Raw genomic sequence first — 27,235 nt, 5'->3', positions numbered from 1 at the left:
GTGATAGTTCAGTGGTGCCAGCTGATGTTCCTTTTCCCTGTCCCTATACTTCCTGTTTTCACGCCTTCAACTATTAAAACTTTGATTTGTTTCTATGTGTCTGTGTCTGTGTCTGCCTGCCTGCACACACATGGCTGTAGCTGTGCCTTATACGGTGCTTGTCTCGACTACTGTTTATATGTGTATCAGAGGGAAAGCGCAGCATCATGTGTTGGAATTCAGATATCAATGTTCAATTTTTACACAGCGGTTCATAACCCAGACTCAATTAATTTTGCCCTCTGAGCTAACATGGCAAAATACTCTCAACTCTCAAATGTATGTTTTTACTGGTGTGGGTCTGTCAGGTATCACGTCTAATCCTTTCCCTATTTCCTCATTAAAGTTGCTATGTTTCACAGCTCATTTGACACAACATTTAGTACGTGTGATGTACATTCTCAGAGATCTACCAGGTACTCATTCATTAGTGGGGGTACAGGAAAAAGCAGAAGTAGGCTCTTTCAGGTGCTCAAAGACATTGTGATGCTTCCAGCACAGGCAGGTTCTTTCTGCCTTTTCTTTCTGCTTTCCTGGATGAATCCAGAAAGGAGCCAACCTCAAAGGAGCTAACAGCAGAGACACCTGCAACAGCCACTGGAAGGTGAAGAACCAGGATGATGAGGCACAGACAGCAAAGATTAGAAAGGGAAGCACAAAACTGTATTCCAACTCATATGTTGCCAGCATTTCTTCTTGGGAGTCCTAGCAGTGCAACAGAACAAGAAAAAAAGGAAAGTTGCAACAAAGTTGTAGTGCAATTCAGGCAAATGAAAATATCTGAACCAAGATTCTTTTTGCCCTGCTCTAAAAACCTGAATATTGTTCTGCTAGTACTTGCTATAGGTATTTCTTGGTTTACTCTCACCTTTACCATTTCAGGCTGGAGATTTCTGTGATGCTCTGATATAATTTGCTATTCACCGGACAGAAAGTGCAACGACAGAAATAGAGAGGAATATCTACTAGTTCTACATTTTCAGACCTACAGAAGCTTGTGGCACCAGTGTAAGCTTTGTGGGTGATGAATAACTAAGCAAATGATAAAAAAGTTGAAATATTTTGATTTAGAAGCAAACAAGCTGTCTGTGACCCTGACCAGTTGTTCAGTAAATGCTGTTTAACCACTTAACTTTTTAATTTTTTTTTCCAGGAGTTCATAGCCAAGTTCATGAGCTGGTAAACTCAGTCATCTTTTAAAATAAAAAACATAAAATATCAGACTCTCCATGTGTATTAAAAATATCAGAAGGAACTGAGAAGGGAAGAGGATTGAATCTTGTTTTACAAGACCGTGTTCACAAAGTTTTCTTTGCCAGTTCAGCAATTCTTATATTTTATTTATGCTGTGATGCTTAAAGTAATGTTTACTGGTCCCAGTTCTCCCCTGTAAGTCAAGAACACCTCCATTAAAGCTTTTTTCAATATTCCTTCATTTCTGGGACAAGAAACAAGGAATTTAAAAAACTGCGTCTTTATCAGTTTATCTGATATTAACCAGCAGTAAGCTGTAAAGCACAGACCATTTCTCCACTATCTTCTCTCCCTTTTTTTCCCCTTTTTTGAAAGTTTGGTAACAGCCCCCTCCATACCAAATACCTTGGACCTTCCTGCTGTTTTCTTGTCTAATTCTAACACAGACGAGAGCAGATATTTTCCAATTTTTTAATGGTAGGAATTTAGACAATTTATGCAGAAGCCTTCCTCTAAGTCCATTTTTAACCCAGCTGGCCCCTTTTGTGAATGAATCTGGAATAAACAGTGTCATCTAATGCACTACAATAATCTAAAAGAAATAATCTAAAAGAAACGAACTTGCTTATTCACCTGAGTGGGTTCTCATAGAGATTCCATTGTAGAGAACTCTAAGAACTGCATCCTTGGAGCTCTGTCTTGTCTGAACCAACAACCCTAGCAACAAATGGAAAATCTGTTCCTACTCCTAAAGAAAAGCATCTTCCTAATAAATATAGATGGCAGATTTTGAAATCTTGTCCTATGTCCTGACTAGAAGCTTTTGAACAGGAAAATAACCCAGATATTTAATTCTCAACTGAGCAGAACATAAACAACATTCCTACTTCTGGTGCATATAAGTAAAAAGTTCTAACACAGTTTCTATTTGCTTGGGCTGGGATGTGCCCTTTGACTCCTGCCTAACACAGAGTACAGGACTTCTATTGGCAAAATTGCATTCTGACAGGCAAATTGCAGAGAACAGTTTGGAATTATGCTGATATAAAAAAAGATACAAACAAAAGATCAGTAAGCCTTAGCATATTGCAGGCCTGCTGCCAAACCTCTGAGCTCTGCAAATATGAGTGGTTTGAGGTTTTAGTGTAGAAAGCACAAACGTTCCCTACCTCCAAATAATTTGCAGAAAGTGTTGCATCTATAAAATCAAAATTTGTGTTTAAATATGACATTTCCTATGAACACAAGATCTTCATTAAACCACACTGTGAGCTAAACAAACTGGTTTATTACCCTAGAATTGCTTGCTTCAGGACTTTTAGGTCAAATTCTGTCACACTAATTGATGCTTAATAATAAGTGACATTACAGCTGTGTCTGTACAAACAACTTTACTTACTCTAAACCCCCAAAAGATACTTCAGAATGGCTTATATCCATGAATGAAGTCTCTTAGTTCACTTAAAGCTTCATACCAGTGCTTAGAAATTAAGACCCTCTGGGCTGTCATACTATGCAGCTGTGACAATATCCAGGTCTCAAATCCTGAGTTAGAAAGTCTTTAGACCATGCTTCTCCACATGAAAAAATCAATCATATAACTTATGCGGTGACCTTCTGTTTCTTTTAAGTGCTTGCAAATGTCACCTTCCTCAGTCTCTACCTGAGGCACAGTGGTGGCACTTTCATAGAGTAACATTTCACACCAAGTGAAGAGCTGTTTTGAATAGTGGTTCAGAATATTATTTTTTTCCTAAGGAATGTTATTTTAAAACAATCTTTACATATATGGTCTCCTCTACTTTTAAAAACTTTTGAAAAGACCAGTAGAAAGACTTATCAGCAATTTACTCTGGAGATAGAAGGGACAGAGGAAGGTGACTGTTAATCTGGAAAATCCCCCGCCATCTGTGCTTGCTTGATGAAACAGAAGATGTGAGGCTTGGATGCAAATCTGTACTACTTGATTTCATGCTAAGGCAAGAGCTTGAGCTCAGCTGCTTAAAGGTATAACTGTGCAAGCTTAATGCCATATCTTTAAAATGAATAGGATATTTCAGCATGAGATACTCTGTACCTGAGGAAGGAAAGTATAACACAAACTTTTGTTTCAGTAGTGTGTCCTTTAAGAAAACATGCAATTGCCCAATTTCTACACCAGACAACATTCATTTCTTTACTGTCCACACAGACTAAATTACTAAACAATGCCCTTACATACCACATCTGCACACATCACAAACATGGCCTAAACTTGATGGTGAGTTCCAAGATTAGTTTCTCAATACCAGCTAATACCTGGTAATATTTGCTGTTTGTCAAAATACTGTACAGAATCAACCTTTATATAGTTTAAAGGCAAATATTCCTAGTTTAAATATTTTTTAATTGTCAGGCCTTCAAACTCAGCCTGCACTCTGTTTCTCACAAAGTCTAGTGTATCTCTATAAACAAATTATACCCTCATTTACATCTAGGAGACTTCATGTTTAAAAACACTGCATAGGCAAAGCACGTTGCTGCATTCGTACCATATTCTTAATAGTCACATTTGGAAAAAGGATCAGCCATACTCTTTAGTTTTAGCTTATCTTTTTAAGGATAAAAGCCCTAAAAACATGCCATGGAAGAAAACCATACACGCTTCTAACAATATATGTTTCTAATAACAAACCTCACATGATCAGTGTGACAAATGAGAGAGAAAATGCCATGTATAGAATTACTTTTAAGAATATAAGATGTTGTTTACATTGCTTTGTGCAACTATGATTCAGGCTCCTTGAAAGTACTATGCAGCATTTTGATGTTTTTCGTTGTAAATCCTAAAGATTTTATATGGAAGATTTAATTAATGTTTTCAAGTAGTAAACCTGCTTACAGGCAGCTTCCACTCTGATTGACCTGCAAGTTTATGTCAGAACCCATAGAATATATTAAATGACAATTTCTGCTTTAACTATTTTCTATAGCTCAATGGAATTACTTTTAAAGAGCTAACTTTCAGGTTGCATTCCACTTTCCTTAATATATGATGACCATCCAGGCTGTTTTCTCTTACCTTTCATTTCTAAAAGTACAAATTCTAAAACTCAGACAGTAATTATGTACAACTCCCACAACATTTGAGGCAGTTTAGATGGTCAAATAAGGAAAAGTATTGTAATTACTACTCATGTGAACCACTGAATAACAAATGAATGGAAATAGCACCAGGTTGCTGCTTGGGCCCATTCTTCTACAAACTTTGATACGTTGCCTTTACAGTGCTGTTTATATTGCTGGTGGATTTAGCAAAATGTGCTATAATTCAAAACAAAGTGTTAGGTAAATTTTATTGCAAACATTGGCAATTTTTACCACATATTCTTCATTAGCACAGTGACAGCCTTGGAAATACAGCTTAATCTAAACGCTTTTCTAAATTTTCTGTGACCTTTGAATCTTTTCCTGCCTTGCAGTCTAATAGCTCAGCCTCAAAATTGTTCCCATAACATAGTCCTACAGCTGCCATTGACTAATGAGGAATATTGTTCATACTGCAGTAAAAAATCAAAATAATGAAATATTAAAGGAAAAAAAGAGGTTTTATACAAATTTAAAACTATTTGATTCAGGTCCTAGCTAAGAATAAAAGATAATGATGTGTTTAGATAACTGCTGTGTTAATATTCATAGCTAAATGAAAATTTTGCATACCTTGAGAAGTGATGAAAATGAGATGGCATGTGACTTTAAATTCACAGTAAATGCTTCATTTAACAGTTTTAGTCAACTGCTGTGCAAGACTCATCTACAGAATAAAACATGGAGATTTTAAAGAGTTTGTTAAAATTAGGATGGTAAAGCATTAATGTTCAATAAAAATCTTTAAAATACAAAAATATTTTAGTAGGTATGAAATAGTAGGTATGAGACCTAACTACATACATATAGTTAGATAAGTAAAAATTACATATATAATACAATATAAACACAACAAAATTATATATAGTCAGATAATCTTCCGGTAGCAACATTTTATCTCATTGGTGAAACAATGAACAATTATTATTACTAACATGGCATAACATGGTGTTACTTTGATTGATACCTTAAGGTTACAAGAAAGTATCAGCTTGGCTCATCTTTTGGAAAATCCCTGTAGAATTTGCAACAACAATCAGAAGTCATGCTGCCAAGCTAATGGGACATGTTAGATGTAAATCAATGACCCTTTTTAAAAGATGGAGCACAAGGCCATAGATGGTGATGTTTAGAGTAATTTTTGCAATTTAGTACCTGTGAAGTAGCAGCTTTTGAAAAGAATTAAATGCATCGTACATCACTGCACAGTTGTTTGCTTGTTCTAAACAAAACAAATGCCTCTAATTACTTATGTGTGTCAGTGTATTGCTGATTCACAGCTGCTTTAATTTCGACTGTGTTTGGCATTTTGCCTTGGATTTGCTTCAGATCTCTATCATTTGTCTTTGCAATGGAGTAGTCCTTTCCTTGGCAAAAGATGTGACACTTATTGTGAGATACTAAGTAGCCAAGCACTTGTTTCCTTAAAAACAGTGGGAAAATATGTTTTGAATAGAGAAGCTTTTAAAGGAAATAGAGTAAGTGTCAGGGACTTAAGACGTATGTTCTAGTTCACAGAGGGGTATTACTGATACTGCACCATTTGTTTTCTACGAATATGAAGTAGTCCAAGAAGTTGTTTATTTTCCCACAGTACAATAAAGAGTGCTTGTAGGGATTTAATTTAGTAGACAACAGCAAATCCAGAGGCTGACAGGACACTAAACAAGAAGAAATGGGAGGAAAGAATCTTGAAATAAAATGAAGCTTTTAAAATAAAGGCCAGTGGGATCGCTTAACTAGGGCCATCACAGATGATTATCAGTTACTGGTACTCTGAATTCAAGGCTGACTGACATTTCTGAGAATATTCTTTTCCTGAAGCAGAAGTCCTGTTGCATGGAAAACCCATGTCTCTTGCTCATAGGTAACTGGGTGAAATTCTATAGCTCTGGTGGTATACAGTGTTTTCATCAAAGAAAAACTTATCATAATTTGTGTATATTTTAATAACTATATTGCAAGAGAATTCTATACAGGTGTCTAGAGCATGCAGAGTGATACATTAACACATACACTCCAGTGTTACCTAGAGGACACTATGCTAACACAACTTTTTAGATACTTTCTTGGCTCTGAACTACTAGAAGTTTGAGGTTGTTACAGTTGAAGAACTGTTCCAGGTTTGCTTGGGGTACTCATGAACTAATATGCTATTTTAATTCACCCAAAATAGCCTTTTTGCCCGTATCTATCAGCAGGTATTTTAAAAGCAAGATGTTCCACAAATTGTGTTTATGCATGTTACAGACAAACCTATAGAACTCCTGTAAACAATGAGAGCAACAAACAAACCAGTAATAGAATAGGATAGAATTATTAGGGGTAATAACTTAATATGTAATCTCAGACATGCCTCTTGCCTGAACTGATTTTATTCTTTGTTGTTAAACACATTTTTGACAGTGTTCTGGCCTAGATCTGTGCATAAGTCAGATGGCTGTCAGTGAATAAATCATAGTTGTCAACCCAAGATCCAGCAAGTAAGTCTGCCACTCCTGGGAGCCACAGAAAGTGGAAGAATTGCAGGGAAATTTCTGGGAGGGGTGATAGTGAGATGATCTTGAAGTATTATTTTGTGTAGACTCTGTGGACTGCGTTCAGTAAATTGCTTTGTCACTGAATATCCCAATATCTAGTGAGGCAGACATTCAGTATATTCAGTCATAACCACAATGGGGATAATTAACTTTCAGTATGGATCCTCTTAAATAAGCACATTTTGGGAGACTGGCGAACTGTAGAAAAAAAACCAGTTTCTTTCTAGTGCTTTGCATGAAACTGGGGTCTGGAGGCAGGAATAAACACATGAACACAGAAGTGACAGGGTAAACCTCAGATTTTGAAAGCTATGGAGCCTGTGTAACTCTGGACAAACCATTACAAGTGGAAGGACTGCTAGGCAGTCAGGTTTTTTAAAAAAGACAGCATAATATGGTGTCTATACTCAAACAAGCCTGTTTATTTCCAAGACCTACCAAAGGAGACTCCAGTGCAATGCAAGGAGGCAGCTGTTTGCTGAAGGAAAGATCTTGGACTTGACTGTGGCCTTCACCTAAGAGTGATGAGAGAAATAAGGGCAATTATTTCTTCAATATCCATCTATAATTGATAATTTATTGTGATAAAAATAGCTAGTAACAATTTAACAAACAATTTTTAAATTATTATGCTGCTATTAACAACAAAGTACCATTGCATAAGTAAATATCTATTTAGCCTTCTTCTTCTTTCTTGCTCCTTCCTTGTGGTAGCCAGAGGTACCCTGAGAACGGCACCATGGGCCCTACTGAGGAGCAGCAGGGTGGGCAGCAGGCACCTGGGGACAGCCTTCCCCAGGGCTCCCCTACCCCGCCCAGGGCCCAGGACCCCTCGTCAGCCCCAGGGGCCGTCAGCCCCTGCCCCAGTGATGCCACAGCAGGGCCGGTCTCCAGCTCCCCACAGCCCTGCCCGGCCCCAGGCCCTGCTGAGCCAGGCCCATCCATGGGCCCACATCCCCACCTGGCCTCTGCCTGTCCCTGGGGAGGTGCCCGATGCCCAGGACTGGGGCTGCCCCGGTGCCCGGGGCTGCCCTGATTCCTTGCAGGAGCCCTGGCTGCCAGGCCCTACCCAAACACCCTCTGGGAGCCCCTGAGCCCTGTGGCTCCCCAATGCAGGGAGTGACCCCCATCATGGCTTCCTGACTGTGCTCTGCCTCACCGCTGGCAGCAGAGAGGCAGCAGCCACCCACCACCAGCTCCCTGCAGCGGCACCAAGGCAGGACTCCCTCCTCCACACGGGCCATCACCTGTCCTGGCCATTGCCAGCTCCTCACATCAAGGTGTGTGGAGGCAGAGTACGAGGAGATTCAAGCCAGGGCTGTGGGACTGAGGCCATTTAGTCTCTGGGCTTTATTCTAAAACAACCCTCCCCCCCCAGTGCCTGAAATTTTAGTCAGAATTTAGGATTTGCCTCAGGTGCATGGGGCTCCTCAAAACACACACTCCCAACCTCTGAATCCTTGCACCTTGAAAACTGGTGTTTTCCTTTCCTCAGAACTAATGCTAAACAGACCTAACGCCTTGGTGATTTCAGAATAATTGTTGCTTGTATCCATTTTAAGTGCAGGAGAGGTGGTTCACTTTGCTTTCAAGTTCCCTCCGCAGTCAGCGCATACAGGGGCAAGACAGGCATTTTCCGCAGCTGTGCTGGAGCGCTGGAGACCTGTCAGGCTCCTATCTCCCCTCTGCCTCAGCTCTGACTCCCTGTGCAAGCCATGAGTCAGCACAAAGGCACCAAATGAGCGCCCAGCACACAGGGCAACCTAGCATCATGTGTAGGTCCTGGATGAAGAAATGTAACTCTGATTGCCCCCCTGAGCAATTTGCACTCATAGACTAAGTGTCAAGATTGAAAAAATAGAACTTTAAATCATGTCATGGCCATACTAAGGAGGATGAAACTACAGCTTAGTGTTTTCTTCAACACTGATTAGTCACTGTGAATATATTCAAGCAAATATGCTTCAGTGTAGAGGGTAAATTACTTTTTTCTCATGGGAGCCATACAGCTATGAATCAACTTTATAATATGAGATAAACTTCTGAAACACCAGTCATGCAAGGGGTTTTGACATTTAAACACTTCCTTTGCTTCTGGGTATCATGTTAAACAGAATACTTTTTCTCTGGTGAAATAGGCCTGTAAGACAGAAAGATGTTACACATTGCATAAACAGGGAGGATAAAGTTTTTCATGTTTTACTGCCTTGTAAAAAGGGAAACATGTGGCTGTCCAGACTCCTGTGGCACAGAGTGGGAGAAAACATCCAGACACTTTATCCTTTCTTCTGTAAATAGTTCACACCTGCTGGTACATAACATCTAAGATGTCTAATATTTTAAAACCTGTTGCTTAAAGTGGTTATAGTGGTTCCTTTTCCACACAGTCCATGTGGATGAGCAGCATCCAGAACTATTACAAAATTGATCCTAAGTTAATATTTGCCAATATTTCCTTTCCATTGGGGTACAGATCACTCTGTTGTTAGTAAACACCTATGACACTATCTAAAAAACATCACAAGAGTCTTGGTGAACTATTTGCTTCCTGTCCAGCATTGTATGCCATCATACACCTGGCAGAGTGTGCAAATTCCTGCTTTCTGTACTGGGAGATATTTCACCCTTCATTGCATTGAGCTGTCACCAAAATGAGCAATTTTTCAAGATAGTGAAAGAATACTGTACATCACAAACTTTTTTTTACCTGTGCTCTTTCAGGGGAACAAGTAGTCAACGTAAATAAATCCTCCTTATAGGCCTCTTGCAACAAAAGTTGCCTCCGAGTTCATTTCAATGCTTGGATTCTCCTTTAAGAAGCAGAGTTATAGAAAACTGATGCTTTATACAATAGTCTTCAAGAAGGTGGATGGAAGGATAACAGAATAATAAAGGCCATAATTAAGTCTGTAAGGGTGGTGTTATTAAAGAGAAGTACATGACAAGCTTCACAAAAATTTCTGGGGCATTCACATTCTGTTGTTAGCAAGAGCCATACTAAGATGCTTGTTTAGTTCTTTTGAACTTCAGAATAGTGGAAGTCTAGATAGAAGTCTTCAAAACACTATTTGCTTATAACCTGATTAACACTCAGCCCCCCACATTGGTTAATCAGAGGCATATGCTGAATGCAAATATACCAGTGTCACAAATAACAAGTCCAGTGAATTCAATATAATGTACTAGTTGGGATCAACAGTGTTAAAGCCATCATAGGAATTAACAGGAGTGAATAAATAAAGCCTTGTTGTAGTTAGTTTCTAATTACATCTAAGCTTTCTTAGCTGTAGTTAACAAAAGGTACAGCACACTCTTGAGATATGACAAGTTTCTTTGATCTTAAGGACCAGGAATCTGCCGTGGCTCTGTAATAAAGTTAAACATTCCTATTTCTATATTGTTGGCAAATAGCACATTAAGTTATTTTAGACCATCTAAAAAGGTTTCTGCAAATGTAACTATCCATTTGATATTGCAACATATATAGGCTAATAGTGATTTATTGCCCAATACGCTGAGCCTGGCAACTTCCAGAAACAATGCATTAGCACCTGGACAAATTACAGCCATTATACCTTCATCTTCATGCTATCGTATCACCCCAGCATAAGATCTGATTTTGGTTCAATAAGAAAGTTTTTGGAAACCATACCTTTTCTGCTCCCTTGAGAAGGTTATTAATTTCCATTTGTAATGGAATCAAACACAAAAAAAAGTATATACTTAAAAAAAAACTTAATTCTAACTACAGAAAGACAAAACCAAACCTATACTAAAACTTTGCTGCTGTAAAAACATCTGTGAAATACAAGAATTTGGCCTTTTTGGGGTATTACTGTAGTAGCTACAGAGGCTTTAAAATACCAAGGTCTGGTTTAACTGACAGAAGTTATACATAAAAAATTCTTTTCCTGGACCATCTTCTTGGAATCCATATGTCCATCACCATCATTATTTTCTCCTGTCAGTAGATAGAAACCTTCACAGGACCTTCTTCCAGACCCTCTGTTTCCCCTCAGACATAAAGTTGTCAGCATCACCTTTGAAAATAAGTGCCTTTTTATTTTCTCCACTCTGCTGAGTAGTTTCTCAAGCTGTGCTCTCCAGGCAACTTCTCTCCTGTGGTCCTACTAGGCCTTTTATCTTCTGTTTCCCAGTCCTCTTCTAGTAGTCCTAACTTGTTGACTAGTTTAACCCTTGCCCTGCTATTAGGAGCTTTAAATCTAGCGATGGGATATACTAATATTGTTTGAAATGGTAGACTATAACATGGCAGACATTGCACATCAGTTCCAACAGCAGTTAATTGGTGAAAACAAGCCCTTAATATCAATCCTAATCATGAACTCTTTCAGCATTGCTGCAGTCAAAGTGAAGGGAGACCAAAACCTTGGAAATGGTGTGTGGATTTAATACCTGCAGGCATGTGTCGAGCTTTCTTTGGTTTCACAGGTCTCAGAGAGTGTGTAAGTTTGAGAGCATTTTGCGTAACTTATTCAGTGTAGGTAGGTGTTATCAGACGTTGCCTTTTCACCTTTTTGCAGTTTCACCAGAATAGGCTATCTTGACTGTCATGAAAAGCTAGAACATTTTGCCTGGCAAAAAAATAAACTGGCAGCACACACCTGCAAAAAATGTCAGTTTTTGAAAGTAACTAAGTGGCAAGGTTTTAAATTCCAGCTCCCACTCAATTTAAGCAGAACAATATTTATTCCAATGAAGTTATTAAAACAGACTACTGGTGTAACCAAATGCTGAAATGAACTAGTTTTGTGACTGTAATAAAAAAAATTATTAATTCTCCCAGATGAAGCACTAGCAAATCAATTGAGGTCAATGCTTATTCTAGTAAAAACATCAAACTTTATATTACAGTCATTAACAGTAGCCACTGTGGAAATGATCTGATCTTTCTACTGCTGTCATTTGGACAGACATCTTGTAAAGAGCATCTCATGTTCTTGCAGTGTCTGGGTTTTGGATTTGCCTTTCAGGGAAGCGTATGCCCAGTCCCCTCCAGCAGGCCTAAAAGCTTGGTGTCAAATCAGGGATGAATTTGGAATTGTTGTGGACTTTGTCCAGCCTTTACATTTTTCCCAGCTTCACCTCTTGAATCACTATTTTTGGGATGTTCTACTGTGCAACTGTGCAAGATGCAGCCATGCTTAATGTTATGACGTAAGAGGATGCTCAGCATTTTCAGAAGCATATGCAGTATCCATGTTGTGGTAGCTCACTACATTTTTTTCTGGGTCCAAATTCTGCTCCTGGGTGGATGATGGTGTTCCATTTCAGCCCTTGAGAAGCTTTCAGGAAGAACAATTGTTAGCTTAACAAGATGCTGACTTAATATCCAGTCTGTGGCTCCTGAAGTCCTTGAAGCAATTCAGCAAACAGCTTTGATGACTTCCAAATTTGCCCAGATTTCACTTCAGTTGAGTGTTTATGCTTTATGATGGAGACAAAAATGAACATATACTGAAACAACTTCAATACAGCCACTTTCATCATAACTTGTTTCTTCTAAAAAAATCTGGAAGATAGGCTGTAGAGCAGAGATGTATATTAAATGAGTTTTAAATGAGTAAAAAGAATTACTTAGCATCAGTTAAAACTCTTAAACAATAATTATATCTCTGTTACTCAAGATTCTGCTGGATCATAAAAGAAATGAGCATCGTTAGTTTTGTAACTAAAAAAAGTCTTTGCTCACAGAAGCAAAACAGAAAACAACCTTCATTATGCAACAAGTTTTATACTAAGAAAGACCATTTTAGAGATTTTTTTTCCACTGCTTTTGCCAGTAATTGCCGTTCCTGTATGGCACAGATGAAGAGTCATAGCTCTTTAGAAGCCATTTTGTATAATAGATGTTACTTGTTTTGTTTTTCTTTATTCCACTTAATTAATGCTAATTCTATTTTTCTCCTCTTTTCTGTCAGTCTAATGCCTGCTAATGCCTTTCTGGAAAAAATTTATTTAAACACCAAAAGTCCAAACGTAAGTTAAGCTCCATGACAATATATCTACATATGTAGGAAGCAGACAGAAGGAAGCTGCTTCTTTAAAATTGGTTTGGCAATGTAGAAGCTGAAAACCTCCATCCAGATGGAATTGAGATTCTCTAAAGGTTTTGTGTTTTCAAATAAAATAAAATCCTACAGCTTTTCTTGTCAGTCCTTTTAGAGGGATATATTATTCTGTGGAGTGGCACAACATGAAGTTTTAGAAGAAAAGATAAAGAAGGCAATAAACTACTGCCATAAACTCAAAAGGTGATAAATGTTTTTAAAAGTTCTGTATAAATAAAACTTGTTCTATCAGTCTGGCAGTAAAAGTTGCAGGCATGTACGTTTTGCTTCATGTACTGTCTGAATGAAAATGAAACAATTTCTTAATCCACCTTACAATGATGACACACGTTTCTCCTGAGACTTTTAATCTGAGCACATGTGTGCCCATCTCCATCTTCCTGAGGCTGAACACTGATCATTCATAGAGGTTCATTTACCTGAAATTTAAGAAGATGAGCAAGTTCTTCAGTTGATTAAAATATACAACATAGCTATTGTAAAGTAAAATATGTCTAGTTCACAACAAGAGTATGGCTTGAGTCTGAACCAGTAATGAATTTTGCTCCACCTCCCACTGACATGGAGAGATCTTCTCGCTTCCTCACATAGGGGCAGATAGAGATTTGTTATATTTTGTTTGGGGCATGAGACTGCATTAGGTCTCTTTTGCAGGAATACTTTGATGTTTCTTTAAGAAAAAGAATTTTCTGCATTTCTTATGGCAGAGGTAGGAAGCAAAATGAAACTTTATATGGCAGCATACGTCTGCTATAACCACAAGCTCACCTTGCAAGGCATACTATAGAAATGAAATTAACTGCTTTCTAGGAAAGTTTTCTCTTCTTTGTTATGCAAACAGCTAAAGGTGTTGCAAAACTTAATGCTCCATTCTGGTTTTTTTATCTACTTCTTTTTAATTCCTTTCCTATTTTTGGCTGAAATTTTCCTTGAATTACAGAAACTTTATTTGCTATAACTTTCTTACACTCATTTCCATCTTTGATTTTTTAAGCTGAAAGCCTAAAACATAGAACAGAGTGAAAGTTTCAGTGCCTTTGGAACATGAGCGTGTATCCTTGTGACCAGGGATGTTGCTTCAGCCTGATCAGTGTTGTAACATAAAAAAAGAAATAAGATGTAGTCAGTCCTACAGGCTACAGAGGGTGATTCTATTACAACCTCTCTATAGGCAGGCACTCTGAAGAGGAACAGATTGAGCAGCATGCACTAAGCCCCAGTCTTGGTGCAAAGTTAGTTCATCTAAGTTTCATATCCTCCTATCCTACCCTGAAGGTGAATGGATTTATTAAAGTGAAGTTACACGGTTCTATGGAAATTTTCCACATTTCAAAGGACTGTGGACAGGATGGGTGATGTCATTTATGGGGTGGATAGCCTAGATACAGAGGCTGAGGAGCTAGCATTAGTTCCTCTAAGGCATTAAACATTCTCAGATGCATAAAGAAACTCAGTAATCAATAACTTTTGGTGTGCAATTTATAATGTCCAACATTAGCGGAGATTGGAGTCTGCTGAAAATGTCACCAATTATCTATATAAAGGCTAAATGCTCCAGGGATGAAATCAGAAAACAAGTACATTTACAACAGTGCATCATCTTTATGAATTCTGATCATATTTTCCTATAACATCAGTGATACATGAGTGGACTTGAAAATTATGTAGCTCGAGGAATAAAAACAGAATATAGGAGAATAATTAAAATATATCCCTTCAGCTGAAGTTCATATGATGGATAATAGTCGAATGGTCCCAATAAAGCATAAATGCTTATTCTTTTACTATGCTTGCCCTTTCAGTCTGATCTAACGGATCGCAATATGGGATTGAAATTTTTTGTGTACATGTCATATTCTGAACTGACAAAAGAGTTACTCCCTGAACTGCCCTCAGTATCTACTGAGTATTAGATGGGGCAGGTGTCAGTCTTGAAAAAAGCCTGAAATATGTAGAGTTTATTGTAAGACAAGGCCTCAATTCTTACAGTGCAAAGATGTAATGAATTGTAATCCATATTTTATACAGAGGGGAAAATGTGTCATAGTTGAGAGAATTGTTGAAGGTCACAGAAAAAATGTTATATTGAAACCAGGTGTAAAAGTCAAATCTGCTTCCAGCCCAGTTTTTTAGTAATTTACTCTTTCCTGGTCTTATTCTTAAGAACAGCTTGTCTAGCTAACAAGGCTGAAGAAATTGCTTTATACATTTTAATAGCATCATTTAGGAAAATGCTGCTTTAATAAAATGCCTTTCTAGTAGACCTGCACTCTAGTGTAAGAGAAATGTGTAGATCAGGTAACATGAGAAATGTGTAGATCAGGTAACATGAGAAATGTGTTCAACCATAAGGGGTAAATTCAATATGTTGTTGTATTTGATAGAATAGCAATCAAATCCATACCCTGAGACGCTGCAAGAGGTGCATACCCTCTCAAATGGAACACTCTTCTCTAGGTTTGAGCTTAGATGGCACGCTAAAAATAGCCAGTACTTTCAGACTTTGATCATTTTTCCAGTAGGCCTTTTGCCACAAGTAACAATTTTATTTATGACAACATGGTCTGCTGTTTGACATATCAAAGTACCTTATTTTCTAAAGGCAAGGGGGAAAAAAAAAGAGACAATCTCTTCCTTTTGATTTGATATTCCAGTGCTAAGATGAAGATTTCATAGAAAAACTGCTGCAAAAAAGCAGCATCAGGGCCTGACCAAAATGTTTCGCTTTTGTGGTGCACTGCTTTCTAGTATAAGATAAGCTAGTGGTGGGGAGGCGTGGAAACACAGAGGAAGAAGTGCATTGCACAGGACAGATGCCGTTATTATCTTAAATGTCAAGAACTTTCAACGTAGGTGAGGTGAGAGACAGGACATGAGAGAAAACAAGCAGCATTTGTTTTATAATAATTGTGAAAGTTAAATGGGCCTTTGGATGTGCAAGAAGGGATTTATCCTTTCTCATAAAAACTGCAACTGATATAATGAAAAAAGTTCAGGGTAACTTGAGCTCTTTCGCCTGGAAGGTTAAGGAAGCACTAGAATGTGTATGTGGATTTCTACAATAAGAAATGGTATGCACATTTCTATACTTATGTACTTTTTAAGACTCCTGTTTTAAGAGTTTTCACTGAAATTACATAGCTTCCCACAGCTTGCCTTTGAAGACTCCAAATGGAGACATGGTAAACCCCAAAAATATAATTGTTACTAGACTTTTTCTCCCTCTGGATCTAAATTATAGATGAAAAAGTGGTAGATAGAGATCATTGGAGGTAGTACAGTGCTCCAACCTTCCCTGTTAAGTGAAAAGTCTTCCTTGGTGTATCAGAAATGATGAAATTAAATTCTGGTCTTTTGCACTTAAATAAAAGCATTGTGTAGAATATACTCCCCATAGAGGAGTTAGTCAGGAGAAGTTTATTTTGTGCCTGTAATTTTGGGGATGTGCCAATATCTGGAGAATAAAACGCTATAAGTTGACTCAACTTTCATGAAAATATCTTTACTCGGATCCCTGAAATGCCATTTGTTGTTTGCTCTCGATGTTGTTCTCATCAAGAGATGATAAAACCTGTTATGGAGAAGTGGGAAATTAGTGTTTTTACAGCTAAGTGATACTTCAAATTTTTTAAAAAAATTTGCTCTTTTCCAACTCGCAAACTTATTTCGCTGAATGTCTGTTCATGACAGGGTTATGACCTTAAGCAGGAAAAGTAGAGGTATAGTGGAGTGGAGGACATGCAGTGCACTGAACGCTAAAAGCTTGAGATTTTGGTAGTAGTATGGTGGAAGTGGAGTACGTTGTGCAGCATACTGCTCTTATGAAGCGATGCATGCCTGTGAGTTGAAAAGCAGACCAGGTACTTCTAAATAAAACATTATCTTCTTGTAGATTTTGTGGTTTTCCTCACCATGTTTTGAGAGACATCTTACCTGATTTGCATCTGTTATTTCTCCTACTTTCATAGAATGCTATTGCAAAATGATTGTCGGATATACTGTGTTTAATTATGAACGTAGTACACTAAGAATATTTGAATTCCTGTAAGGTAATGCTATCTCTCACTTCCTCTTTCTTTTTGTGACATGATCTGGTTTTTAAATTTCCATTATACATCTGCATTCCATCTTTAAAGGATGGAAAGACCTCTTTTGCAATTACTTTCAGAATGAATTTACAAACCAGAACTAGTTTTTCTTCCAGTTTTGCTGTGTAACTCAAGTCCTGGTTTTGTATGTTTTCACTTATATTAAAAGGTAGCAGTAAATACAACCTGTCTTCTGAAAGCAAACACACATTTGGACTAGTGCACTCTGATTGAAAATTACCAGAGAAAACAGTAACACAGACGGTAACACAGAAGTTCTGGGGAGATGGAGAGCTGGTTTTGGTTCCCATCTTTTCATTGCCTATATTGAATACAGCCATGTATAACACACAGATGCATACAGATGCCTCCGGACCGACCTCTTGTGCATTCCTGCTGCCTATCACCAAAACTCCCAGATTAAAAATCTATGGCTCATTAAACAGGAAGGGAGGAGTATATTGCCTTAGAAATATTACAGCCTGTCAGGATTGCCTTGTCCCAGAGCAGAGACTTATCTGTAAAACCTGCACACAATTACTTTTTAATGATTTTATCCTGGCTCATTAGGAGAGCAGCTACCACTGAGACTTAAGAGTAATCATGCAGCTGTACCAGCAATACAGCTACCGTGCATCTTGGAGAGCCACATCAGCATTTACTGAACTGGCTTTAAAACCTAGAAATTGTAAATGAGATAGAAAAAATATACTACAAAGCTTGCAAATATGCCCATGATATTTTATGTTATAACAACAGCAAGGATTTCCCGGCTGGAATTTCATTGCCATTCTCTTTGTATAATTTACTGAATAAACTTGTTGGACACTATCTAGAACAATACATTTTCCAAATTTTTGATTTAAAGTGTATTGTAAGCCTGTGCTTGCTTTAGAAAGGATCGTAATGAGTTATACCTTTGCTGAATGTATCTGGAGTTTCTTCTTGCTCCTATTCTAACCTGTTTGGAACATAAGTTATCTTTTTCCAATCACCCATAAGAATTTGGTTTCACACAGCTGGACTGACTAAAAAGCAGAATTTTGGAATTTCTGGTGAGAGGCGGCAATTGCATAGATATAACTTATAGCTACTGATTTAAATTAATTCTCCTTCTCATGCATAAGGACAGGAAGATTTTTTTCCATTAACTGCTCTCTAGCTAGCAGGTAGCTTAATCCTGCTTGATTCTTGTAGGGTCCATGTTCTTGCCTACTATTTGAATAGCTGTTCCGTTTTGAGGTACCCTCTATCATCTCCAACTGCAACAGAAGAAAAGTTGTTAGAAATTTATCCTTCTTAGAGAAAGTTAATTCATTATTTGAACTGTATTTAACAGGTCATATCAGTACATGCTCGCATATGGACGTATGCATACACGTACATACACACAAAACCCTGACAGCAATTTCAGAAACAGGAAGAAATTGAATAGAGGGTATTACCCTATATCTTCAAAGATCAAAGATCAAAGATCAGATCCTTGGAAAGAAACTAAAAGTTCAAGGTGAAGCCTTCTTTTTCATGAGGCTGCATTTTGAGCCTTTAGTTTTTAGGTTTTGTTTGGCACTGGGAGAAGTAGAAGCATCTTTAAAAAGACTTAGTAGTCTTTTTGGAAGAAAAAAATAACACCACTAAGTTCTGATAAGCACAAGAGGAAAATATGCAAGAATTAGAGGATATGAACTAGTTTAAGCAAACTATCTTGCTACTTTCTTTTTATTTAGAAAGAGAACACCCTCATAATTTTTTCCTTAAGTGACTCAAACTGTAAATCAAAATGCTATGAGCAAACCAATGCAATCATACTTGTAACTTTTACTAGACACCCAATTAATCTGGCTGTTCATGTAGAATATATTAACTACACGCTGAAGGATGGTGAAGTTTGAGACTGCTTTATACACTAAAGAGTAAGCAGTTATAATGAATTTTACTCTTTACACGTTGTTTAATATACAAAACTATCTGCAATTTTGCCAAAGGTGCTGCAGATTTAAAAGGGCTGATAGCTAAAACATACATTTTATATGAGCAAAAATGATGATTTGTTTCTTGCTGTAATGAGATGATCAGACTTATGGGGGGCAGGGCGGGGAGGGGAGCAGTTTCCCCTATTAACAGTTTAACAGTTCATGTATATTACTAACATAGGAAGGAATAGACCTAACAATGCTCTGAAAGCAGTTGAGAGTGGTGAACAGATGAACAGAATTTCTATTCAGAAATGTCAGAGTAGAGCTGTGCAGATTTTCCCTCCTCCATTTCACACTGCCTTTTGACAAGTACAACAATGAAATTCCCATATTTGTAGAAAGCTCATCATGCATATAAGTTCTTACCTGCCAAGGATTTTATGTTTTTTGTAGCACATAGAACTTGAGTGACTATAGTGAAAACTTCTTTCCTCATTCATCCGTCTTCAAACTACGTCCCAAATAACTTTGAATCATTTGATACTGTCACGATCATTCTTGACATACATGGTGAACTGATGGGGCAAAGTCAGCAAAGTGCAGAAGCCAAGTGATCCTGAACACTCAGGTCTCCCACTGAGTTAATGCTTATACTTTTTTTAGCAAACTATGTCAGAAGAAGGGTTTTCTGACACGGACAGCTAGCACAATTGATACCTAGCACTATTGATTGTTGCTCAATCTGCTAGTTCAAGTCCTTGATTTACTTCCTAAGATACGTAGAGCTGTGCCTAGCTGAATGGTAGTGACTGCTCTGCTCGTCAACCAGTGCAGGGCAGGTGCTGCCATTGGACTGGGTTTAGATGAAGTCTGTCTCCTACCTTCACTGCAAGGGAGCAGTGATTTCAGTTGCCTGAGGGAGCCAGCCTCAGCCTTAATGTTCAGCATTTAATTTGGTTGTTCTCTATCACTCTCAATCTTTAATGCGACATGAATATTTTGTATATGCAGTAGAAGAATGTTTAGATCCCTGCCGAAAATAATTTTACAAAGACAGTTTATTTTCCTTATGCAAGTAAAACTTTATCAGCAACAACTTTCTTCCTATGACTTTGAATACCTATGGGTAAGTTTGATCACTTTGAACTACAGGAAGTCAGGGGACACTCCTCTACTTAGAACCCTAAATATCACTTAAGTATAAGGAGGTGGCCAGTGGTGAAAAATGCACTCACCTTTCTTACTTGTCTTTTCAACCAACTAACAATCAATTCTTATGTTTGTTTTTTGATAGTTTATATATTTAAATATGAAATTTTAAAGACCATATTATACTCTATTTTATTATATTGAATGTTATAGAACACTTCCTTCTTAGATTGGTATTAGTAATGCATCCAGTTGAGATAGTTTGCTATTTCTCTCCCAAATCTATATACCGCTCATAGTACTAGAGTGGAATAAAAATTAAGAGAACACTAGGCCTTTTCTGTAGCTTGGTCCCCCACTGTTCATGTTTTTATATATAGTAATAAGATTTACTCAGGAACTTTTAAATTTTGATTTGAAAATCATATTCAAAATAATATTTATTTGAAAATTACATTTAAAATTTCTCTTCAGTTGGAGAACTACCCTTTTGACACTATCAACTATGCAGAATAGTTGTAGGCAATACACTCTAAACTAAGTGGTAGCTCTAAAAGTTATAACTATCTTTCCACTTACAGTGGTTTCATCACTGGCACTGTACATCTCTGCTGACTGGACAGGGCTACTGACAGTCAGAATATCTGACTGTGCAGATAACAGTGCAGGTATATTACTGCACTCATGGCTTGAACAACTCTCCAGGGTAGAATATCGGTCATATAGATGGGTTTTTCCTACCTTATCTGTTAAAGAAGATATTACAGAATCATAGAATCATAGAATGGTTTGGGTTGGAAGGGACCTTTACAGGCCATCTAGTCCAACCCCCCTGCAGTGAGCAGGGACATCTTCAACTAGATGTGGTTGCTCAGAGCCCCATCCAGCCTGACCGTGAATGTTTCCAGGGATGGGGCATCTACCACCTCTCTGGGAAACTTGTTATAGCATTTTACCAAACACAATATGTCAGGGAAGATAATATATTAAGATAAAAAGATCTGGCAGCCAAGTCATTCTTGTGGCCTTTATCTTCCAGCCTTACAGGCACAGCAACCAAATCTGCTTCTGGATTCCTTCTTACTTAAATTAATGCTGTGTTTTTGTTTCATACATCTTGTTTGATGGACTTTCTTGAGCACCATATCATGGCTTTGAGTATCTGTACAAATTAAAATGTTCCCTTCAAATAATTTGTCCACATTGACCAGATCAAAGATTAGCGACCACTCAAAAAGTAGTCCACTGACCTCCCAGGACAGGGATTGAGCTGAGGCAGTAATGGACATGCAAGAGCCACCACAGCCACGGGACTGAAGTCTGTGAGAGTAGCTTGCCCAGCACCAACACGGGTTCTTATAGAAGGATGCACAAACACAGCTTCCACAGGCTAGGCATTCCAGAAAATAGCCTAACAACATGTGTGTGTTACCAGAACGAACAAATAATCTCTGTTTTGGGGGGCAATTGAGATGTGTGTCAAATCCAAAAGGAACTGACATTATGAGCAATTGCAGGTTGATATCAGAAACCACAAGGATACACAGAAAACACTCTTAAGTACTTCTTTCAAACTGAACTTGAGAATACATTTTAAGTATTATAAAACTTAGATTTATCCTTACAAATTTATCAGTCAAATGCTGTATTAGTGTTACCTTATTCAGTGTGCCATCCGTAACACTGCCATGAACGTAGTTTTTCAGACAAACAGATCTAGTGTACAGATGAATGAATCCTAGGAAAAGACATGAAGGAAATATTTCCTTCTCAAAAACACCCTTAAAAAAATCCACTAGAATAAAAAACAGAGGAGAATTGTACAAAATAAAGGACTAAATAACATAAAGAAATAATTGAAGACATATAATATCAAAGAAGGCGGAGCAGCTCTGCGAGAGGTGATAATAACTCAAGAGATTTATTCAACTCAACAATGCTTTAGTTAGGTAATGCTAAAGTTTACACTAGCAATGGGACCTGGTAAAAAATAATCAAGAAAAGAGCAATCACAACTGGGTTCCAAATAGACTATATAGACAAGACCTCAGAATATTATTTATTTAAAAAATAGTCATTCATTTGACCTTGTAATATCCAGCCTGTCTAGAAATAACAAACAGGAAGATTAATTAAAATCTCTGGAGGCAATAAAAATTTTTCCCCAAAGTAACCCCCAAAAATCAGAATGTGTTAAAAATCACAGTGTCAGAATACCAAAGAAAAATGGGATTAAGCTTCTGGTGGAAAAAGTGAGAGATTATGTAACTTTGGAAGAAGGGGAAATGTGTGCTCCAGAGAAAAATAAAGGAAAATCCAGAAGCGAAAGAAAAGCAAAGATGAGGTTAGATACTCCTTTTGATAAAAATTGTAATTGACCTTTTTTGATCTGAGAATAAACATTGCCTTTCAAATTTCAGAGGTTTGAAGTAAGCATTTGACATCCTTCTTCCAATTTACCTCAATGCATTTACAAGTTTAATGAAATAATTGACTCAAAAGTGCAGGTTGCATACAAAGTACGAAATTGAGTTAACATGATGTCAAGTGAGAGTATCTTCTCTCCTGTTTACTATGACCACTGACTTAAGAAAATCATCGTATTATGTAGCGATCTCGTGACTTTGTTTTTCCTTGAATGTTGTTCAACAGTGGTGAAAGGATTCAGGTTCAGATGTACCTGGTAGAATGTCATGTTCAAGGCCATATTATGCTTTAAAGGAAACAATAGCTCTGTTTGGAGTCAAATACTTTCTCACATGGAAAAAGCCACAGAAAAACCTTGCCCTCTAGTGGCTGGAAATCTAGCAATAAATCCTATTTTCACTACTTGGTATCCTTGCTTGTAGATTGAAGGGTGTAGCTGCTTTGAATAACTGAAGTTTTCCTTAGTTTCAGATCTGCAAGAAGAAAGGCAACCACTAAGTCACTTAATATTTTAATTCATTTTTCACTGGAAGAAAAAAATATTGTTGATACAGTACTTGAAAGTAAATGGAAATGAGTTTTTAGAGCAAGCTGAAGCTGGTTGCACTAGTAGCCAGTTGAATAAGAGGAATAGCTATATCTGGATATCTTGTTATGTGCAGCAGTTTTACTTTTCAAATTTTTCTTCTGGAAAGACAGAATGCAGACATAATTTCATAGACAGTATAATCCACTTTTCAATTAGTAAGGAAAATCTGACCCTATTTGATGCAAATCTATCATCTTCCATTTAAAACTAAATTACTTAATAAATAAAATAATGCAGCATTAGTGGAGACCCACTTAATGAACACTAGTCCTGCATTGACAGAAATAATTCATCTCTTGGTATCCAATCTGTGTTTATCAGGGGAGGAATTGTGAAATTGATGCTAATTTCTGCTCATTACCCTACTGCAATCCACTGACTTTTGAGATGCTTACTCTGCGCTGGTCCAGTGTAAATGGAGAATTAGGGCATGTCAGACATATCTCAAACAGAAGAATTAGGTATTGAAATAAACACAAGACTCTGAGAAGCATAACTAACTACATTCAAAAAAGCATAGAATTAATAATCTTGCCCGTAAATTGTCTACTTATTCAAATAAAGAGTCCATTACTATATTGACTTCATAGTTGTTAATTCATGTGTTAAATAGGGTATTTATCTCTTGTGAGAACAAGGTGTTCATTTCCTTCCACTATGGAATAGGCTGTTATGCCAGAACATTATCCATGGCTGATACTGAACAGACCATATGGGTCAGCAGGAATCCAAGTTTGTTTTATCCTTTCTGTTACAGCAGACAGTCTGTTAGTTTATTTTTCCAAAAGACACATAATTGTTGTTTCCTTGGCCAAAACTTATTTGCCTTACCTAAAAAATTTTGTTCCATGAAGTTTATTAGAGCTGATCTTAATAAGGGAATATTTTCCGTGTTTAACTGGAAATCATCCAAGCTTTATATTTGTCATGGTTTCACAAATACTGAAACAGGAGAGAAAGATTACTGTTTTTTTTTTCCTTTACTTGAAAAAGAAATCAAACGGTTTCATTTTGGAATACAATTTTTTAATTAGTTCATGCAAATTGTACACTAATTTTCATAAGAGAGCTAACCACTACAGTCAGTTACTGCTATGTAAATAAAACAGTCAATTAAAAGACAATTGTTCTAAAGTACAATCAAAATCTCTGATATATTACAACAAAATAAATGGCAAATATGCAAAGTTTCATGTTCTTGGAATGCCAATGATTTCATTGTCTCAATAAAAAACTGCCTTAGACCTGTTTACTTCCTGACTTTTGCTCACCCTTCTCTTTCTTTTTCTTACACTATAATAACTAAGTTTCTTTAGTGTTGTCTACCAGTCACTGGGGAAGCTCATGTAACCAATAATATCAACCCTCAATAAATTGAATTATTTTCACTAGATTGCATGAAATTTGACAGAATATTGCAACTTACAATTTCATAGTAAATAAATTATTCAAGGCAGAATGTTCAACTCACTTAAATAATTTACAGTCTGAAAATGGTGTAATAGGCAAACTCTACTGGAAAAAAAAATATTGCAGTATATCTTGAATACTTAATCCTGTTTTACTTAAGAAATCAAAGTCTGTTATCAAACCATGCTCATGCATGTTGTCCTTTTCCATAATTGTTTTTTAAAAGTTAGTAAAGTTTAATAAATTAAATGACTGCTGTACATCTTGTGAGAGTACTGCTTTTTAGAAATTTAGGAATGATATTGCCTATTATGGTGAAATTACAGCTTTGTACAGTGTAATTAATTCCTATTGAAGTCATAAAAAGTCTACATGAGAAATATAACACTGAGAATACATGACTGTGTATTTTCATTACCTCTGAACCTCACAGTAGTTTTTGTGAAACTCTGAAGATATAAAGTAATATAAGATAGTACTAGTAATAAGATAATGCATAAATGTAGTTGTCCAAAAATAGAATATACACTATGTAAATTTAAAGCAAACGTGTTTAAAACAAATGTATTAGAAAACAATTGTTTTGCCTGTACACATGGCAGTTGATAGATATTACTATAAAATGAATTGGATGGAATTTTAAGAAGGAATAATTTTGACCAATACATATATAGCACGTGTGTCTGAGGAAAAGTACATTGCGTTCCATTGTGAGAAGACGTAATTAAAGTTGTACATTCTCATTGCAGGAGTTAAGCAACCTGCGAGCAAGGAAATGGAGCTTAACACGGTCCATTTTCAGGATATGAAAATGTGGAATTTTTTTCCCTAAATACTCTTTAAAAGCTGCTTAGCTACATGCAGGAGTTCAAGGAGTTTCATATTGCTAATATTTCTGTTCCCTTCCATTATATGGCCTTTTACTGTTGCCACACGTGAGATATTGTGGCTTACGTTTGCAAACTTAGGAAATTTTAGAAAATTTCAGCATTTGACATAGTTCTCGCAGATGCTGTCTGCAGCTCAGATGTTCTCCAGTGTGCTGTGTATCAGCTGTAATAAACACTTCTTTTTCTTCTTTTAATTTTGTGTGCAACCTCCACGGCTTCTGGAAGTTTTAAAGGGATAAAACCTAATGTGGATTATGGGAACAGCTGAAAAAAGAAGACAAAGTATTCTCCCAAGTACCTCACCCCCTCTTAGACTCCATCTGTAGGAATCAGTCCATAACATAAATATCCAGGAACTGAAATTCCTTGCTGCTCATATTTAGGTCATCTACAGAAATAGAAATATTCTGTTAAAAAAAAAAAAAACAAACCAAAAAAAACCAACCAAACAAAAAACCAACTAACAAAAACAAAACCGAGAAAAACCTGTATTCTACTAAAAATGTACTTATTACAAAATAAAGCAGCAATGTGAATTATTCAAGGGACAAGTAACCCTAATTACAGCTGTAGGATGCAGTTCTCCTATCTGCAATGCAAAACACAAACCAATATGCCCTGCCTTCCACCCCGCCCCACAAACCTGTGGCCTCAAGAATCTTAAACTCTGAGCTGAAAAAACCTGCATTTTAATAGTCCAGAATTTCCGATCATTTCCTATTGCTAGTTCAGACATCTCCTGGTGTGTTGCTTGTGAATTCCATTCTAAAGCATCTCGTTACTCCCATATGCATTGTAGAAAACATATGTGCCTAAATCCAGGCTAAATTCCACTCCAGGATCCAGTCCCTAAAAGTTTTATGCTAAAATACCGAACCCATAACTCAGTGCTCAAGCTTCCAGATGTATCTATGCTTTGCATCCAGAAAAAAAAATTACTACGGGACCTGGCATTAAAAAATCATCTCTCTGATCTTACAGAGCAAAGCAAATGAGGATAGGCACAAGAGACCCTCTGCAGGTCAGAGCTGAAACCGCCTTATGCCCAGGAGTTGCGATTACTGTATGTTTCCTCAAAAAGCAACAGTTCAGCAGCATGCCAGGCAAGCGGTCCCCTGTGGCTTGTAAAGCAGGGGCTTATGTCACTGTGTATCCCATGGAGGATTAATGATTGTACTGTGTCTCTGTCAGTCTCTGACTTGATAGAGAATGTCTTGATAAGTGTTGCTACAGATTCCTCAAGTCAAAAGGCATTCGTGAGTGTAGGAGTTTCCAACAAGGAAAAAAAGTATAACAGAAGGAGTTTTCTGTCAAAAATTGCAGTATTGAAGAAGTAGGATAGCTTGAACACTGTGTTCGTTGCTAAGAGCCCAAAAATGACATTTGTAATGTAGATCAACAGATTTCCCATTCTCTGTAAAGTTGATGTGTGTGGCTTGGGTGAAAAGATTAGAAGGCACTGGAAAGCACTGGGAAAGAGAATATTGGCATAAGTCTTGCCATCACCTGAGAGCCTTAAAAGAAACTGAAGATAGTACAAATACAGTTCATATAACCTTCTGATATGTACTGTAGCGTAAAAGGAAAGATCCTTTCAAACAAATATCTCTTCCAGATTTCATGTTTTTCAGAAGAAGGATACATCTCCAAGAATGCTTAGAAATATCTATTTTATTTGAAAAAAATTATTCCCTCAAAAGATGCTTAGTTGCTTTCATATAGTAGCAAAGCTTTCATGTTGACAAGTTAGGGTCAGAAAAGCGCTCAAAGATCTC

The sequence above is a fragment of the Phalacrocorax aristotelis genome, chromosome 1 (assembly GCF_949628215.1).
Source record: "Phalacrocorax aristotelis chromosome 1, bGulAri2.1, whole genome shotgun sequence".
Lineage (NCBI taxonomy): Eukaryota > Metazoa > Chordata > Aves > Suliformes > Phalacrocoracidae > Phalacrocorax > Phalacrocorax aristotelis.
This window is presented reverse-complemented; position numbering follows the sequence as displayed.